The following is a 14,477-nucleotide window of genomic DNA, read 5'->3' on the forward strand; positions in this document are numbered from 1 at the left end:
AGGCAGCATCCAGAGGACCAGAGGCGAGGAATCCAGGACAAAGGCAGCTAGGCGGTAAGGGGCGCGAGGGACCAGCGGGGCTGCGAGCGTGCGGGGACTTCATTTCCCAGAAGTCCCTGCAAGACCACGGAAGAGCTTCCGGTCCGCTCTCCCTGCTGGCCCCGCCCCCCGCCCATCTGTACCTGCTAAAAGCGTCCCTTTCCTTCCACCTTGTGGGACACCTAACCTACCCTGCACTGAAGCGGAAAGCTCCACTCTAGCGGACAAACAGCGTATCAGCGTATCAGCCTCCCAGCCCACCTCTCGCCGCACCCGCTCCGCGGGTGCCGCTTCGTCGGTGGGTGTCGGTAGAGGCAGCATCCAGAGGACCAGAGGCGAGGAATCCAGGACAAAGGCAGCTAGGCGGTAAGGGGCGCGAGGGACCAGCGGGGCTGCGAGCGTGCGGGGACTTCATTTCCCAGAAGTCCCTGCAAGACCACGGAAGAGCTTCCGGTCCGCTCTCCCTGCTGGCCCCGCCCCCCGCCCTTTAAGCCTCCTACATAACAACATCCCTCTCCCGCAGCGCGGGACGCAGCTCGGGCGAAGACAGGGCAAAGACAGGGCCGTTTGAGGCCGTTCGAGGACGGCAGAGGACGGCCCCGGCCCTGTCACCCTGAGCTCCACGACGATCCCCCTAGCCCCTCTCGAAGCCAAACGCATATTTTTGGGACTTAAGATGCGTCCCAAAACAAGAAGCGCAACTAAGAAAGTGGCTCTGGTGACACAAGTAACCGGCCCAATAGATCTCTTTATATCCAGGGTCAATGATACCATTGACAAAAGCATCATCTTACTGGAGAAAAGAGTCTCCTTGGACCTCATGCAGGCAAAACGATCTTCGCTTGGATCACTTGCTACTGCAAATTCTCCCGTTCACCCGGTAGCTAATAATTGCTCCCTGCCACTACCAACAAATAGTGCTCCTACGCTGACCGTTCCAAACTCTGTCGATTTGTCCGTAACCCAATCGGACTCTGACCCATCATACGTCGATCTCGACGCAACCCCAGACCTAGAAGCCTGCCAATCACCGGTCGAGAAATTAGACCAGAGTGACGACAACAATCTTATACCACCTGACACAGAAACGATCCGAGACACAACAAAAATAAGGGAAATTGTCTCCACCAATCTCAAGGCAATGCCAATTAGCAAGGAAAAACCAAAGACAAAAAGTAAGAACCATAATTTGACTACACCCACCCCTAATTCCTCGGCAGGTATCCCCTGCTGGGTGGAAAATATGGTTATGGACTTAAAATCCGACCTTGAGGCAAAAATTACAGCGCAGATTAAACCACTCATATCGAAATTGGACAGACTTACGTCATTAATCAATACCAAATGTAGTTGTAAACTAAGCAGGAATGGTTCCGCCCCAATGCAGGGCGCACAGGAAATACCCCAAAAAAAACCATCCAACACCAAACAAATAACCAGCACAATAAATAAGACTAATTTATCATCAACCAAAAAAGCGGCAGTAACACATCCATTAGTCAAAAAAGCGACCAATCTGGATGCTTCCAAAAACACCCCGGAAGCGGTAGACCTTTCATCCACCACCCAAATAGACCCAGAAGGTCAATCAAAATCAAAAATAAATAACAGGCAAATAAAAGGAAATCTCACCATTCCAGCAGAGACCCCCTCCCAAGAAAATCCATCAGATCTGAAGACCAAGCAACCTCGGCCCAAAATAATCAACTTACCCCCGGAAGCTTCTCCCTTCGTGGTGGTGTTAACAGCAGTTCCCCCACTGAAGGAGGGCGTAAGAGAAACCTTCGCAGAGCTGAGGAATAAATGTGCCCAGTGGCTCCATATCCACAGACCATTACCCGCCCACATCAGGGGCGATATCTTCTCTGCACGTAGAGGAGATTGGGTTGGTAGAAGCACGAAGACAATAGCGGGGGACGTCATCAGTATCAAATTCAGGGAGATAGGGGCAGCAAACTACATTTGTAATTCGTCCAACAGAGGACCTGCCACACAAATAAACCCCCTTCCCTTGTCTTACTTCCTACCTCCATCCACAAGGCAAAATTTCTCCTCGTTAGCACACCCAATAAACCCCAACTTTATAAATCCCTCCGACTACAATATGTACCACCACCAATACCATTCAGAGAGGCCTAGATCCCTGCAAAATTCACAGTATCCAGCCTTTCAGTGGCATCCACCTGTTTCATTTCCCCAATCCACTCCTTTTGTTACCCCACCTCCGGTACACCCACCTCCATGGTCACATCACAATACCCAACAATGGTGGCAACCTCAGCAATCTACGCACTATAACACCCATTTATGGCAACAGCCGCGGCAAGGATGGCTTCCCCCATTCAAATCATTAGGCCCAAATCACCAAGACAGAGACATGAATGAATGGAGTGGACTGGACCACCGGACAAAGAACAACGATCCCACATGTTGGGACGGTTGGAATGGTCCCCACTTAACAAACAGATATAGTCCCCTGGACGGCGTCGATTGACCACCACAATTTCAGGCATATTCCCAAAACCATACAGATCGTATGGAACTTATCGAACTCCCATCAGTCTCTCCAGACCGAGAGATCCCACCTGCTCCCGTGAAACTAAAAAGACCACAAAGCCCAGATGACAGCTCAACAAACCTGAGCCTGATTTCATGGAACATCGCTGGTCTAAGGACAAAAATAGAGGATGGGACAATCCTGTATCACACGCTTAATCACCAAGTATTATGTATACAGGAGACATGGTCACTACAAGAATATCACCTGCAGGGGTACAAGACGTATTCGTCTCTCGCGCAGGCGGGACATCTAGGCAGACCAAAGGGAGGTCTGTGTATTTACCTAGCTAACACTATTCAAAATGTTAGAATAAAGGTTATTGAACTGACAACAAACCTGCAGATCCTAGGTCTTTATTTCCAGAAAAGAGAGTCGATGATCATTATTAACTTTTATAATAATCTGGAGGAACTGGACTTAGAGAGAGTTTTGGCCCATCTCCATGGAACATTAACCACCCTTATAATGCAGCAAGGAGTAGGAGGCCCGGCAACAATAGTATGGGCAGGCGACTTTAATCTTCACGCCTGCACCCAACTAAAAAAAAAAAAAAATGCCCAGGCATGGTGACAGAAGATGGCCTCTTACTTACACATTTTTCGCACACCAAAACGGGAGGGCAAATGAACGATCTCCTATCCGATCTGGATCTCCAGATAGTAAACACCTCGGAATATGGGGAAAACTCACTTGCACCTACCTACATAGGACGAGGTCATCAAACCACGGTAGACTTTATTATTATATCAGCCTCTCTGCAAACAAGAGTAAAGAACTTCGAAGTGCTACCGAATTCTCAGAGTGATCATGCAATACTAACTCTAAAAATCCGACTAATTCATCAAAAATGTTCCCCAGCAATAATAGCAAATGCCCTGACTCAGGAAAACATCAATTTGGATAAAGCAAATGGGTATACCATAAAGTGGGAGAGGATCAATCCTGATGAACTCACCAAAGAACTAATAAGGTCAGTTTACCCCCAAATTGAAACCTGTTTGGACATAGCTACTAATGACATGGAGCTTTTAACTAACTTCGCCCAAATCATGGAAAAAACAAAGACGCTACTTACAAGAAAACAAAAAACTGACTCATCGCGGACCACTGGTTGGTTCAATCAAGAGTGCACTAAGGCACATACAAGACTAAAGTTAGCCTTAAACAAAAATGATAGGGATTTCAGTACAATAGCCACTCTCAGGAGCGAATACCTAAAAACAAGGAAAAAGAGGAAAGAGGAACTGAAGCAAGCGCTGTGGCACGAACTCCATACCAGCGCCCAAGAAAAAAATTCAACAGCATTCTGGAGAATTATTAGATCTCCTTTCCTGGCGGACGATTCGGGCCCAAAAATCGAAGTTGCCATAGATGCTGCAACTTGGGTATCACATTTTACTAGCATCTTTCAAAAACCAACTCAGGACCCAGAGCTAGAAGAAGGAGAAAAAACACTCCCACCATACCCAATAGACATTAAATTCGAAATTTCTGAAATTCTTGCGGCACTGAACTCCACCAAAAAAGGTAAGGCTCCAGGGCCGGATGGCGTCCCAGCTGACCTTTTTAAACACCAGACAGACCTCTGGGCACCAATTTTAACAAGGGTTTGCAGCGCTACGGCAAAAGTAGGAATTTTAGAGTCCTGGACCAAATCCATAATGGTCCCGATTTTTAAAAAAGGTAATCGTATGGACCCCGCCTGCTATCGCCCAATCTCCCTGTTGGACTCGCTGGGGAAAATAGCAGGAAGAGTGATACTAGAAAGATTACAGGACTGGGTGGAAGAAAAAGGTGTCCTATCCGATCTTCAATTCGGATTCAGAAAAGGATTAGGCACTGTTGAGCAAACCTTAAATCTATCAATAATTGTCGGAAAATATGTGCATGCAAAGAAGGCAAAACTTTATATGACCTACGTAGATCTGTCCGCGGCTTTTGACTGCGTCTCCCACACAAAATTGTGGTCCCTTCTAGCACAGATGGGGGTAGACCAACCACTCCTGAACTTTTTAAGGGAACTCTACTCCAACCCATCCGCAAGAGTTCGCTTCGGGACAAAGGGGGAACTGACGGAGACCTTCACAGTAGAGCGGGGGGTCAGACAGGGATGCGTCCTGGCACCCTTTCTTTTCTCCCTCTACACCAACAACTTGGAGGGTGAGCTACTAAAGGGTGCCTGTGACCTCCCAAGGGCCAAACATCGCCCGATCCCCGCTCTGCTGTATGCGGATGACGCAGTCCTCCTTGCACAAACTCCCCGTGAACTCCAAAGGTCCCTAAATAGATATTCCCAGTATATGAAAACTCTTGACCTCCACATAAATGTGAAAAAAACTTTCGTAATGAAGGCTGGGGTCGGGAAAAACCAGCAAACATCCATCTACCTCGACAGCCAAAAAATTGCCTCAACAAACGATTATTGTTATCTGGGGGTCACGATAGACAATAAACTTTCCTGGAAACCAGCAATAGAAGCCAGAAAGCATTGTTTTAAAAGAGCACTAGCAGCTTTGGTGTCGTTTTCCCAAAAATTAGGAAAACGTCCACCCAGAGAACTGCTAACCATATATAGAGCCAAGTGCCAATCTACAGCCCTATATGGAGCAGGACTATGGGGACACATGGACGTTACTTCTCTGCAAACCGCAGAAAATAAGTTTTTTAGATTTATCCTATCTGCCCCCAAAACATCTTCCGTTTACGCCTGCCACTTAGAATTAGGGGCACCATATATTGAAGATCTTGCCAAAATCCAACCACTTCTACTCTGGCGACGTATTTGGGTATCAGATACAAACGATATCACAAAAACAATATTGACGGACGCAATGTCTCTGCACTATGCTTTTAAAATCAAATGGCTGGCCTATATCCGGACCTTTCTTGGCGACCTTGGATTGGAAAAATACTATCGTAATCCCGAAAAAATCGGAGAACTCGCAAACGACAATTTAAAAAAGCGAGCGTTGGATCATTTGACAAACATGAGACTTCAGGCAGAAGCTGGAAAACAGTCGGTGCAGCATGCTACGCTGGTCCAATCTACTCTTTCAATGCAGCCGTACTTAAAACTTGACATTGGCACCTTTGAACGCTTTCTCCTGATAAGATTTAGATTGAACATATTTCATAAACTGGTGGCCTTTCCAACGCCAAACGTGTGGGACTCAAATCCATCCCCATGCCCATGTGATGGGACATCAAGTCAATCTTCTATTCACACAGTCCTATTTTGCAAATTTTATCAGGAACACCGCAAACTCTGGCTACTGACCCTTTTAAAATCCTGGGGTCTTAGACAATGCAGAGCAGCCATGTTAAGTTTGCAGCTTTTGGACACCGAAGCCACATGTTACCATGTCCTTAATTTTCTGAAATGTATTTATAGACATCGGAAAAACCTTTAAACAGTACTGTAATTCATTTTCTGCCTTTTTAACTTGTAAACTAGACCTTTTTGAAAGACTTTTTAAATTGTAACTGTAATGCTTTTATGGATCGTAATAATCCGAATAAAGTTTATATTTGTCATTTATCTTGATTTATCTAATGATAAGAAATTCTTTTTTGTACATGATGCTGATTGCCGATGGGTTTTAGCCCTGTACCTTAAATGTGTATTATTATCTTGATGGTTATTGTGCACTGTCTGAAAAGACTTTAAAGGAATAGATGCGGGGGGGGGGCAACACAAATACAGATTGGTGAAACTGATAGTATATGTAAGATAGGAAGATCTGGCAATATTTGTGTACTCTTTAGCTCTGTCCCTATTCTCTCCCTGCACTATGCACTTTAAATAATGGTCTGATGTTTACATTCATTTTTATCACTGATGGCTTTTATCCTAGTATCTAATTTGTATCTTAATTATAATTATGTACGGTTTCTCTGATGTTATTTATTCCCTGATCATGAGGGCGGGGTGGGCGGTGGGTGGTTTGTTGTTAATGGTGGAAAAATGCTTATTAAAGACTATTTTTAAAAAAAAGGGAGGAACACCTACAGCACCTCTATGATGTGTTGAAGGCACTGCAGAAGGCAGGCCTCACGGTCACCAGGTAGGAAGCGGCCGGGTGGCACCCTTAGGACCTAAGATTGACACCATTCTGGCTTTGGAGTCCCCCCGAGACCCAGACAGAGGTGAGGGCATTCTAAAGTCTCACTGGTTACTAGAGGGGGTTGTCAAGGGCTATGGCACCATTGATGCCCCCTTGACTGAGCTGACTTCCATGAAGTAACCCAGGAAGGTGATCAGGACTGATGCCTTCCAGACCCCTTTTGATGCTCTGAAGGCAGCCATGTGCTGCGAAGGCACCAACTTCTCAGAGTAATTTGTAGCCCAAGTGGATGCCTCAGAGCATGGGGTGGAAGCGGTGCTCTCACAACTGCATGATGAGAGCCTAGAACAGAGTGTAGTCTTCCTTAGCAGGAAGCTATTCCCAGGGAACAGAGGTGGAGTGTAATTGAGCGTGAGGCTTTTGTTGTGATCTGGGTGCTGAAGAAGCTAAGACCCTACTTGTTTGGGTGAGGAAGCTAAGACCCTACTTGTTTGGGACTCACTTCCAAGTTCAGACAGACCACAGGCCCCTCAGATGGTTGATGCAAATGATGGTTGAGAACCCAAAATTGTTGAGGTGGCCCATCTCCCTACAGGTAATGGACTTTACGGTGGATTACAACCCTGGCATAGAACATGCCAATGCTGATGGTCCGTCCAGGTTCTTCCAGCTTAGTGAAGAAAACTCCCAAGAGGGTGGGTAGTTCTTCCTACTTTCAGCTGGAGGGGACAGGTGTTAGACCTGGCATCTTTTGGTGTTTCTCTCCTGTCTTTTTGCTTCTAACCTCCTTTTTTTAGTGGTACTCTGGATATTGTTTTTGCTGGTTTAGTGTTTCTGCGCACTTTATTATGGCTGATCAGTACTAAGGCAAAAGAGCTCCTACTGTAAATTGTGTTTATGGATTGTTGTTTCCATAATTGGCTTATTCGATTTACTACTTAGTCCCTAGTACAATGCACTATGTGTGCCCAGGGTCTATAAATCAAATGCTACTAGTCGGCCTGTAGCACTGGTTGTGCCACCCACACAAGTAGCTTTTCAAAGGTGTCTCAGACCCACCACTACAGTGTCTGCACACATTTATTTACTGCCTTATCCACCTGGCAAAATACCCTCTTGTCAAGCCCATCCCTTCCCTTTTCTTACATCTGAGTCACCCCTAAGGTAGGCCCAATGTAGCCACATGGGCAGGCTATGCCCAGACATGGATCCCTTGCTCACTTTGCCTCTGGATTCAAGCTACCCTGGCTGATGAGGGCTGTTAGCCCAAAACCGGTCCCAGGATGCTTGTTTCTGGTCCATCAAAGACACGGCTTGGCAGTTCGGGCTGGGCTGTTCCCATGAGGCACAGGTTCAAGACTGATTTGCATATAGCTGTGTCTGAACTGGAGTGTCAAAGTGAGCTAAAGAACGATGATGGATTCAACCAAGATCTGTGAATGGGGTGAGCTCCGTCCACCATCTCCTTGTGTTTGAAGGGTGCCATGTATGCCAAAGTAGGATATGTAGTGGTGTATTTTTGCTTGTCATATAGTGAAATACAGTGTATTTCATGTTCACTGTTGAAAGGCTATCTCTCCCATTGGTTAACATGGGAGCTGCTCAGTAACACTTTACCAATGTAGCTTGCTAATGGGAGCTCATAGAAAAATTAAGTTTAATATGACAGAACTCAGGATTTAAAAATATATATTTTAATAAAGATGATTTTTATATTGTGTGTTTACAAATATCACTTTTAGACAGTGGGCACTTTACTGCTTAACCATCGTGTGTGCCTCTGCCTTATGTATATTCCCTGTCTGGGTTTAGAGTGACAGGAGCAGGGAATGTGCATTCACACTAGACAGAAACAAGGGTGGGTTAAGGTGTGCCCTGCCTTTCTTGGGTGACTCATAGCCCGGCTGAATAGACCTGGCTGCATTTAGAGTAGTGGGAGGAGTTGACACTTGCACCTGTATGGACTGTGGCAGCCTTCCAGAAAGCTTTCTCCCCCTCCTGGAGTGAACCTGTCCTGAGCCAGGCAGAACTGGTTTATGGATGCCAGTGGAACTTTCTTTGTGCCAACTTCAAAGGGAAAAGTGGTATAAATAATGGGGCCCTGACCCGAGAACTTTAGAACTATATTGGGTTAAGGAACCTGATAGGAAGAAGAGGTGGGGATGCTGCGAAGAGAGACTACCACTTTGCTGTATGCTTTGCTGTGCTGGCTGGCAGTGGCTACTACTGTTTGAGAAGGGAAAGGAATTGACTGCACTGTCTGCAACTTCTATCTGAGTGTCTCCAAGGGCTTGAGGTCGAACTTGCCCTCTGTTCAAGAAGTCTCAGGAACAACAAAGACTACAAGTTCCTCTGGGTACTAGCTTCTGGAACTGGGTGTTTCAGTTGCCAGAGAGTAAACAGCAACACAAGGCCGTTCACAACATCGCTGCCGGCTCAGTGACCTTAAGGCACCACAGAGGGCACCACCGCACTTTGCACCGTAACCCTGGTCTCACTGATGATGCTGTTCAACAACGCCACTGAGCTGCTGTTTGCACCATGACATGTGGGCACCACACTCCACACCATCTCACTTCACAGTCCTGGTATCCATGATGCCGCTGTGATGTCATCACAGATGACGCTGCCTGCACTGTGACCTGTGGACACCGATCATGGAGGACACAGAGCACCGTCCTGCTTCATACTGCAGCCCTGGTCTCTTGGACGCTGCTGCTCCAAGCTGACCTCAATGCCACTGCCTGAACAGTGGTTTGGGGGCACTGCTCATAAGTTACACAATGCACCACGCTGTCCCACACCGCAACCTAAGTCCACTGACAGGGGCGCCATCAATTCCAGTTCATCAGCCGAAGACAGCACTTCAGCACTGACCACAACGCAGCCTGCACCGTGACCTGCTAGCACCGCAACAAGCACCGTCCCACTTTGCACCGCAGCCCTGGTCTCACCAACGCTGCTGGATGTCATCACCGAGCGGCTGCCTGCACCGCAACCTGAGAGAACCGCAGCACTTCCCACTGCAGCCCCGATGCCTGCAGATGCTGGTGCCCCCGACTTAAACCGCACTGGGTTTGGCCTGCAAAGCGTGTGACTTCAAGGGCCGGACAACCCCTGCACTGACCTCAAGAACAAACGCCTGCAGACGCCAGCTCATCAGTGGTCATTGCAAGGTCCCTGACCCCTGCATTTTGAAAGGTACTGTTTTGCAGGTATTCCCGAAACTGTAGCTGGCCTATGATGCCGCGGTCAACCAGAACTATTGGATTTATTTGTTCACAATTCCGTCATAGCCCCGGATTGAGCTATCGACTTCAAGGCAGTTTTTTATATTCTATTTTTGCCTTTGGAGTATTTTGAATAACTATATGTTTGATTCTTATCATTTTGGTCTTGTTTTACACAGATACATATTGGTTATTTTTCTAAAGCTGATGTGGTGTTCTTTTGAAGTGTGTTCACTGTATTACTGTCTGTTATGTGCAAATGCTTTACAGACTGCTTCTGAGATTAGTCTGACTTCTCATGCCAATCTACCAAGGGGGTGAGCAGGGTTTATTCCAGAAGTGTAACTCCCTTATTCTGACTAGGAAGAAGGGTCCCTGCTTGTACAGGGTAACGTCCTGCAACTAGAGACCCCCATGTACCGCAGAAAATTATAGATGTGAAACTTTGAATAAAAGGAGTTATTCTCTGTGATGTTCCAATTGACAACTTGAGTCTATTAGATGTCACTCAGAACCCCTCAGTGATAAACATCCCCGTTATTCATGTTAGCCTTCTATAGTAGTAGTAGTAATAATAACTTTGGGGCATATTATCAAGGAACTGTGTTCAAACTATCGACGCATTAGCGGCAGGAAACTGTTGCTAAAGCGGCGATATTGGACTTGATAATATGTCTTGTGAATTCCAATAGAAGCCCATTTTCTGGTGTGACATGGGCTTCTATGGGAATTCTCAATGGCATATTATCAAGCCCATTATCGCCGCTTTAGCGGCAGTTTCTTGCCGATAAAGTGGCGATCATTTTAACGCCCTCTTTGATAATATTCACCTTTATTTGGTTAAAATACCCATCAAAGTATATACAGATAAATAAAAACAGCACCAACAGTCAATACACACGGAGAATAGTACATAAAACACAATTTCAAAAAGGGATATATGTGCACCAAAATACAGCATCATCACAATACCCTTTAAAATGACAATCACAATATTCATTTGAAACACATCTTATACTTTGGCAATGTTTCTGCTGGCAATAAAATATGATAAAACTCAGACATAGAATGTGCAAAAAGCAGCAAGTACTAAGATACAAGCTAAATTAAAATATGTGTGACTTTAGAAAAAGAAAATGTGCAAAATGAGTAACTATGGGCTTTTAGTTTTCTTCTTTTAAATTGCATGTGAGGCACCCGAGGCAGTACATTTGCAATTGTTATTAGATATGCATTGGGGGCTGTGCAACAAATGCATAAAGTGTCCAGACATAGTGCAAATAAACAAGCAAGCAGCAATACATCAAAAGAAGCGTCAGACTAGGGAACACAACAGTCAGTAACATTTAGAACTTTTAGGGGCATATGTATGAAACACATTTTTAGTCGCAAATGCTGCGAATCGCAAAAACCAAAAAACAGCATGTGCGACAAAAAATTCGCAAAACGCGATGTATGAGCAAAATCGCATTGCATCACACAGCAATATTAAGGAATCGCAAATTTTTCGATTCCTTACTTTTGCGTAAGTATTTAAGGAATCGCAAATTGTGATTCCTTAAATGCTATGTAACAAGCACCCAAGTTGTGCGATTTCTCCTTAAGAAATAGCAAATTACCACCAACTTCAAGTTGGTGGTAATTTGCGATTTCTTTCAAAAATTCACTTTTTGGCATTTTTCAAGGTGCCATATGCGCACACATGCTCATTTCAGGAGTGCATCAGGGTGTCCTTATGACATCCTTGCACCCTTAAAATTATTCTCAATTTGGGATTCTCAAATTGCGAATCGCAAATTGAGAATGACTTCCGATTCATTCTTATGGGCCTCCTGGCCCATAGGAATGAATGGGAAGGTATTCCTTAATTGCATTTTCGCAATTTGGTAATCACAATTAAGGAATACTAAGAATTTGCAAAAAAAATGAAAATTTTTAAATACATTCTGTTTTGCAATTCTCAAGTAGCTGATAATATAGCTGATAATTATTATATAATATAGCTGATAATTCTCAAATAGCTGATAAATAGTTGATATCGGCTAAATTCTGAGGTCTTGATTAGTGCATCATTTGCTTGCAAAGGACCTCAAGGGTAGGGTTCCATATCAGAATGTTTTATACAAATTCCTGGTTGAGGATGGAAATATTAGATCTAAAAATTCTTCAAACCTGGCGATATGCTTGTGGCCTAGAAATGTGCTAGTTACAGACCCATTGTGGTTATTCTTAGCATAACGGTTGTTAATGTAAGCCCAGTTTTGGATTTTTAGCAAATTGGTGTCAGGTTTTAAAATAGTTTTAGGGTCGTCCCACAAGTTCTAAATCCCACGTTTAGAGAACCAACTTGAAATGGACTTTACCCATGAAATAACCCTGGCACCTTGAAAATCCAATAGCTCTACCAGTGAATCTTTGCAAACTCTAAGTTCAGGTGTAGACCAAAGTCTGATCCAATTTAATTAGGTTTTTAACATAGCCAAGTCGGACACTCTTTTTATCGTGACATCCAAATACATGGGGGTTAATGGAGAGCTCAATGGTAAACCTTAAAGCCTTCTAATAAAGTGATTCTCGGCAATCGTCATTGGCTGTAAATTTCCACAGCCCCAGATCTCCACTCCATAAAGAGCAGCTCCCTGTGCAGTTGCTCAATAGGCTTCGACTACGTGACGTAGTTTTATTGTAAAACCTTAAAATGACATTAGATCTACGTTCAATCATTAATGTTGATTTATCCAGTTGACTCATCCACCTTAAGTTATCCGTGAGTCTAACGCCTATATAGTCAAAATTATGTACTCTCTCAAGAGACTCACTACCTACAGGGATACTCCAACTTTCCTTCTTTATCTTTCCAAACACCATATACTTGGTTTTATTTATATTTAGTTCTAGTCCTTTCGATTTACAAACATTTTAAAACTTGTCAATTAAAATTTGGAGACCCTTCTGTGATTTAGATATAAGAAGAGAGTCATCAGCAAAAAGTTAAATAGGTATCTTCTTGATATTCAAAACCGGGAAGTCATTCCTGCAATGTTCTAAAATATCCACAACATCATTAATATGCAGGGAAAATAGGGTAGGTTCAAGGACACAGCCCTTCGGACTCCTCTCTCTATGGGAATGCGATCTGTTAGTTCACCGTTGGGGCCCCAGCGAACTTGTGCGTAGTTATTCACATGCAGTTTATTTATTATGTGTACTAGATTAGCTGGGACCCCCATACTTGTCAGGGCTTGCCAGAGTGCAGAATGTAGTATGAGATTGAATGCTGCTCTGAGATGAAAAAAAAACACATAAAGATTTTGTTTCAGAAGTAAAATATATTTCCAATATAAAACCATAAATCTAAAAATCTGATCGGTTGTACTGATTCTTAATCTATAACCTTCCTGGAGGGGAGATAAAACTGTATTAGTATTGATCAAATGAAGAAGTCTCACTAGGATTTGTTTTGGAAAAATGTTTTGGGTCGATGAGGCTAAAAGGCCTATAATTTAATGGCTCCCATGCATCCCTTTTTTTGTTTATTGCTATAATTTCTGCTCGAGCCAAGAACCTAGAACCTTTACCCCAGCTACTATGGTGTTTGACAACATGTTTAAATATGTGGACCATATCGAGGGTTCAGATTTATACAAATTACCAGGAATTTTGTCCGGGTCGGGGGCCTTGCAGATTTCAGTGAGTCAATTGCTCTAGCTGTTTCGTCCAGACTAAAAACAATCTGAGGGGTGGGATCCAGTACTGATGGTGCATTAAAAGTGCTAGTGCCATTAAAAACATGTGAGTTGCCCGGAGCATAAAGGGCAGTCCAATATGCCAGCTATTTTTCAGGGGGAATGGTACAGTGATGTGAATTAGGCTTTTCTCACTTAGTTTGAGCAACAAGGCGCCAGAATAGTCTAGTGTCATTATTTTGCTAGCGTCCAAAATATCTTGCCATAGGTTTTTTACCCAATTCTTCTTTGCTTTGGTCAGGTTAGACTTATATATGATTCTTGCTCCTTTAATATTGGCCCAATTCCCCTCTAATAGAGCCTTCCTCAAGGCAGTCTTTGCTAACTTACAAGCCTAATAAACCAATTCTCCACCTTGGGGGTATTAAAAGTCTTAACAGTACTGTTTTGATTAAAAAAAATCCCATAGTGCTTTAAATAGGCCAGTGTGTATATCCAAAAGAGGGAAAATGAAATGGGGAGAATGTGGATGGTCTTGTGAATCCAAACGGCGATCATTGTCACAAGGTCTCCTCAAGGGATTGAAAGTTAGCAGCAAAGAATTAGCATTAGGCTGCCTACTTTTGTTACTAAGATAATGATCTCCCATCATCCTCGGCTGAATAATGCTGGAAGGATTGTTAGTAACGCAGCTCCATGGAATCTGTGATCTAATGGCTTTAATGACTCTGAACTTAATTGGTCACTGCATGCTCTGAGCTATTCGGCGTCTTACTTGGGACTCCCACTTTTCCCGGTTGAGATCTATTGTGGCTAGTTGGGATCTCCTGTTGAGGTGCGGAACTCGATAATATAGGAGAGGGGCTTTTGCTAATCGTACTAATCATACTAGACTAAG

The sequence above is a fragment of the Lissotriton vulgaris genome, chromosome 6 (assembly GCF_964263255.1).
Source record: "Lissotriton vulgaris chromosome 6, aLisVul1.2, whole genome shotgun sequence".
NCBI lineage: Eukaryota > Metazoa > Chordata > Amphibia > Caudata > Salamandridae > Lissotriton > Lissotriton vulgaris.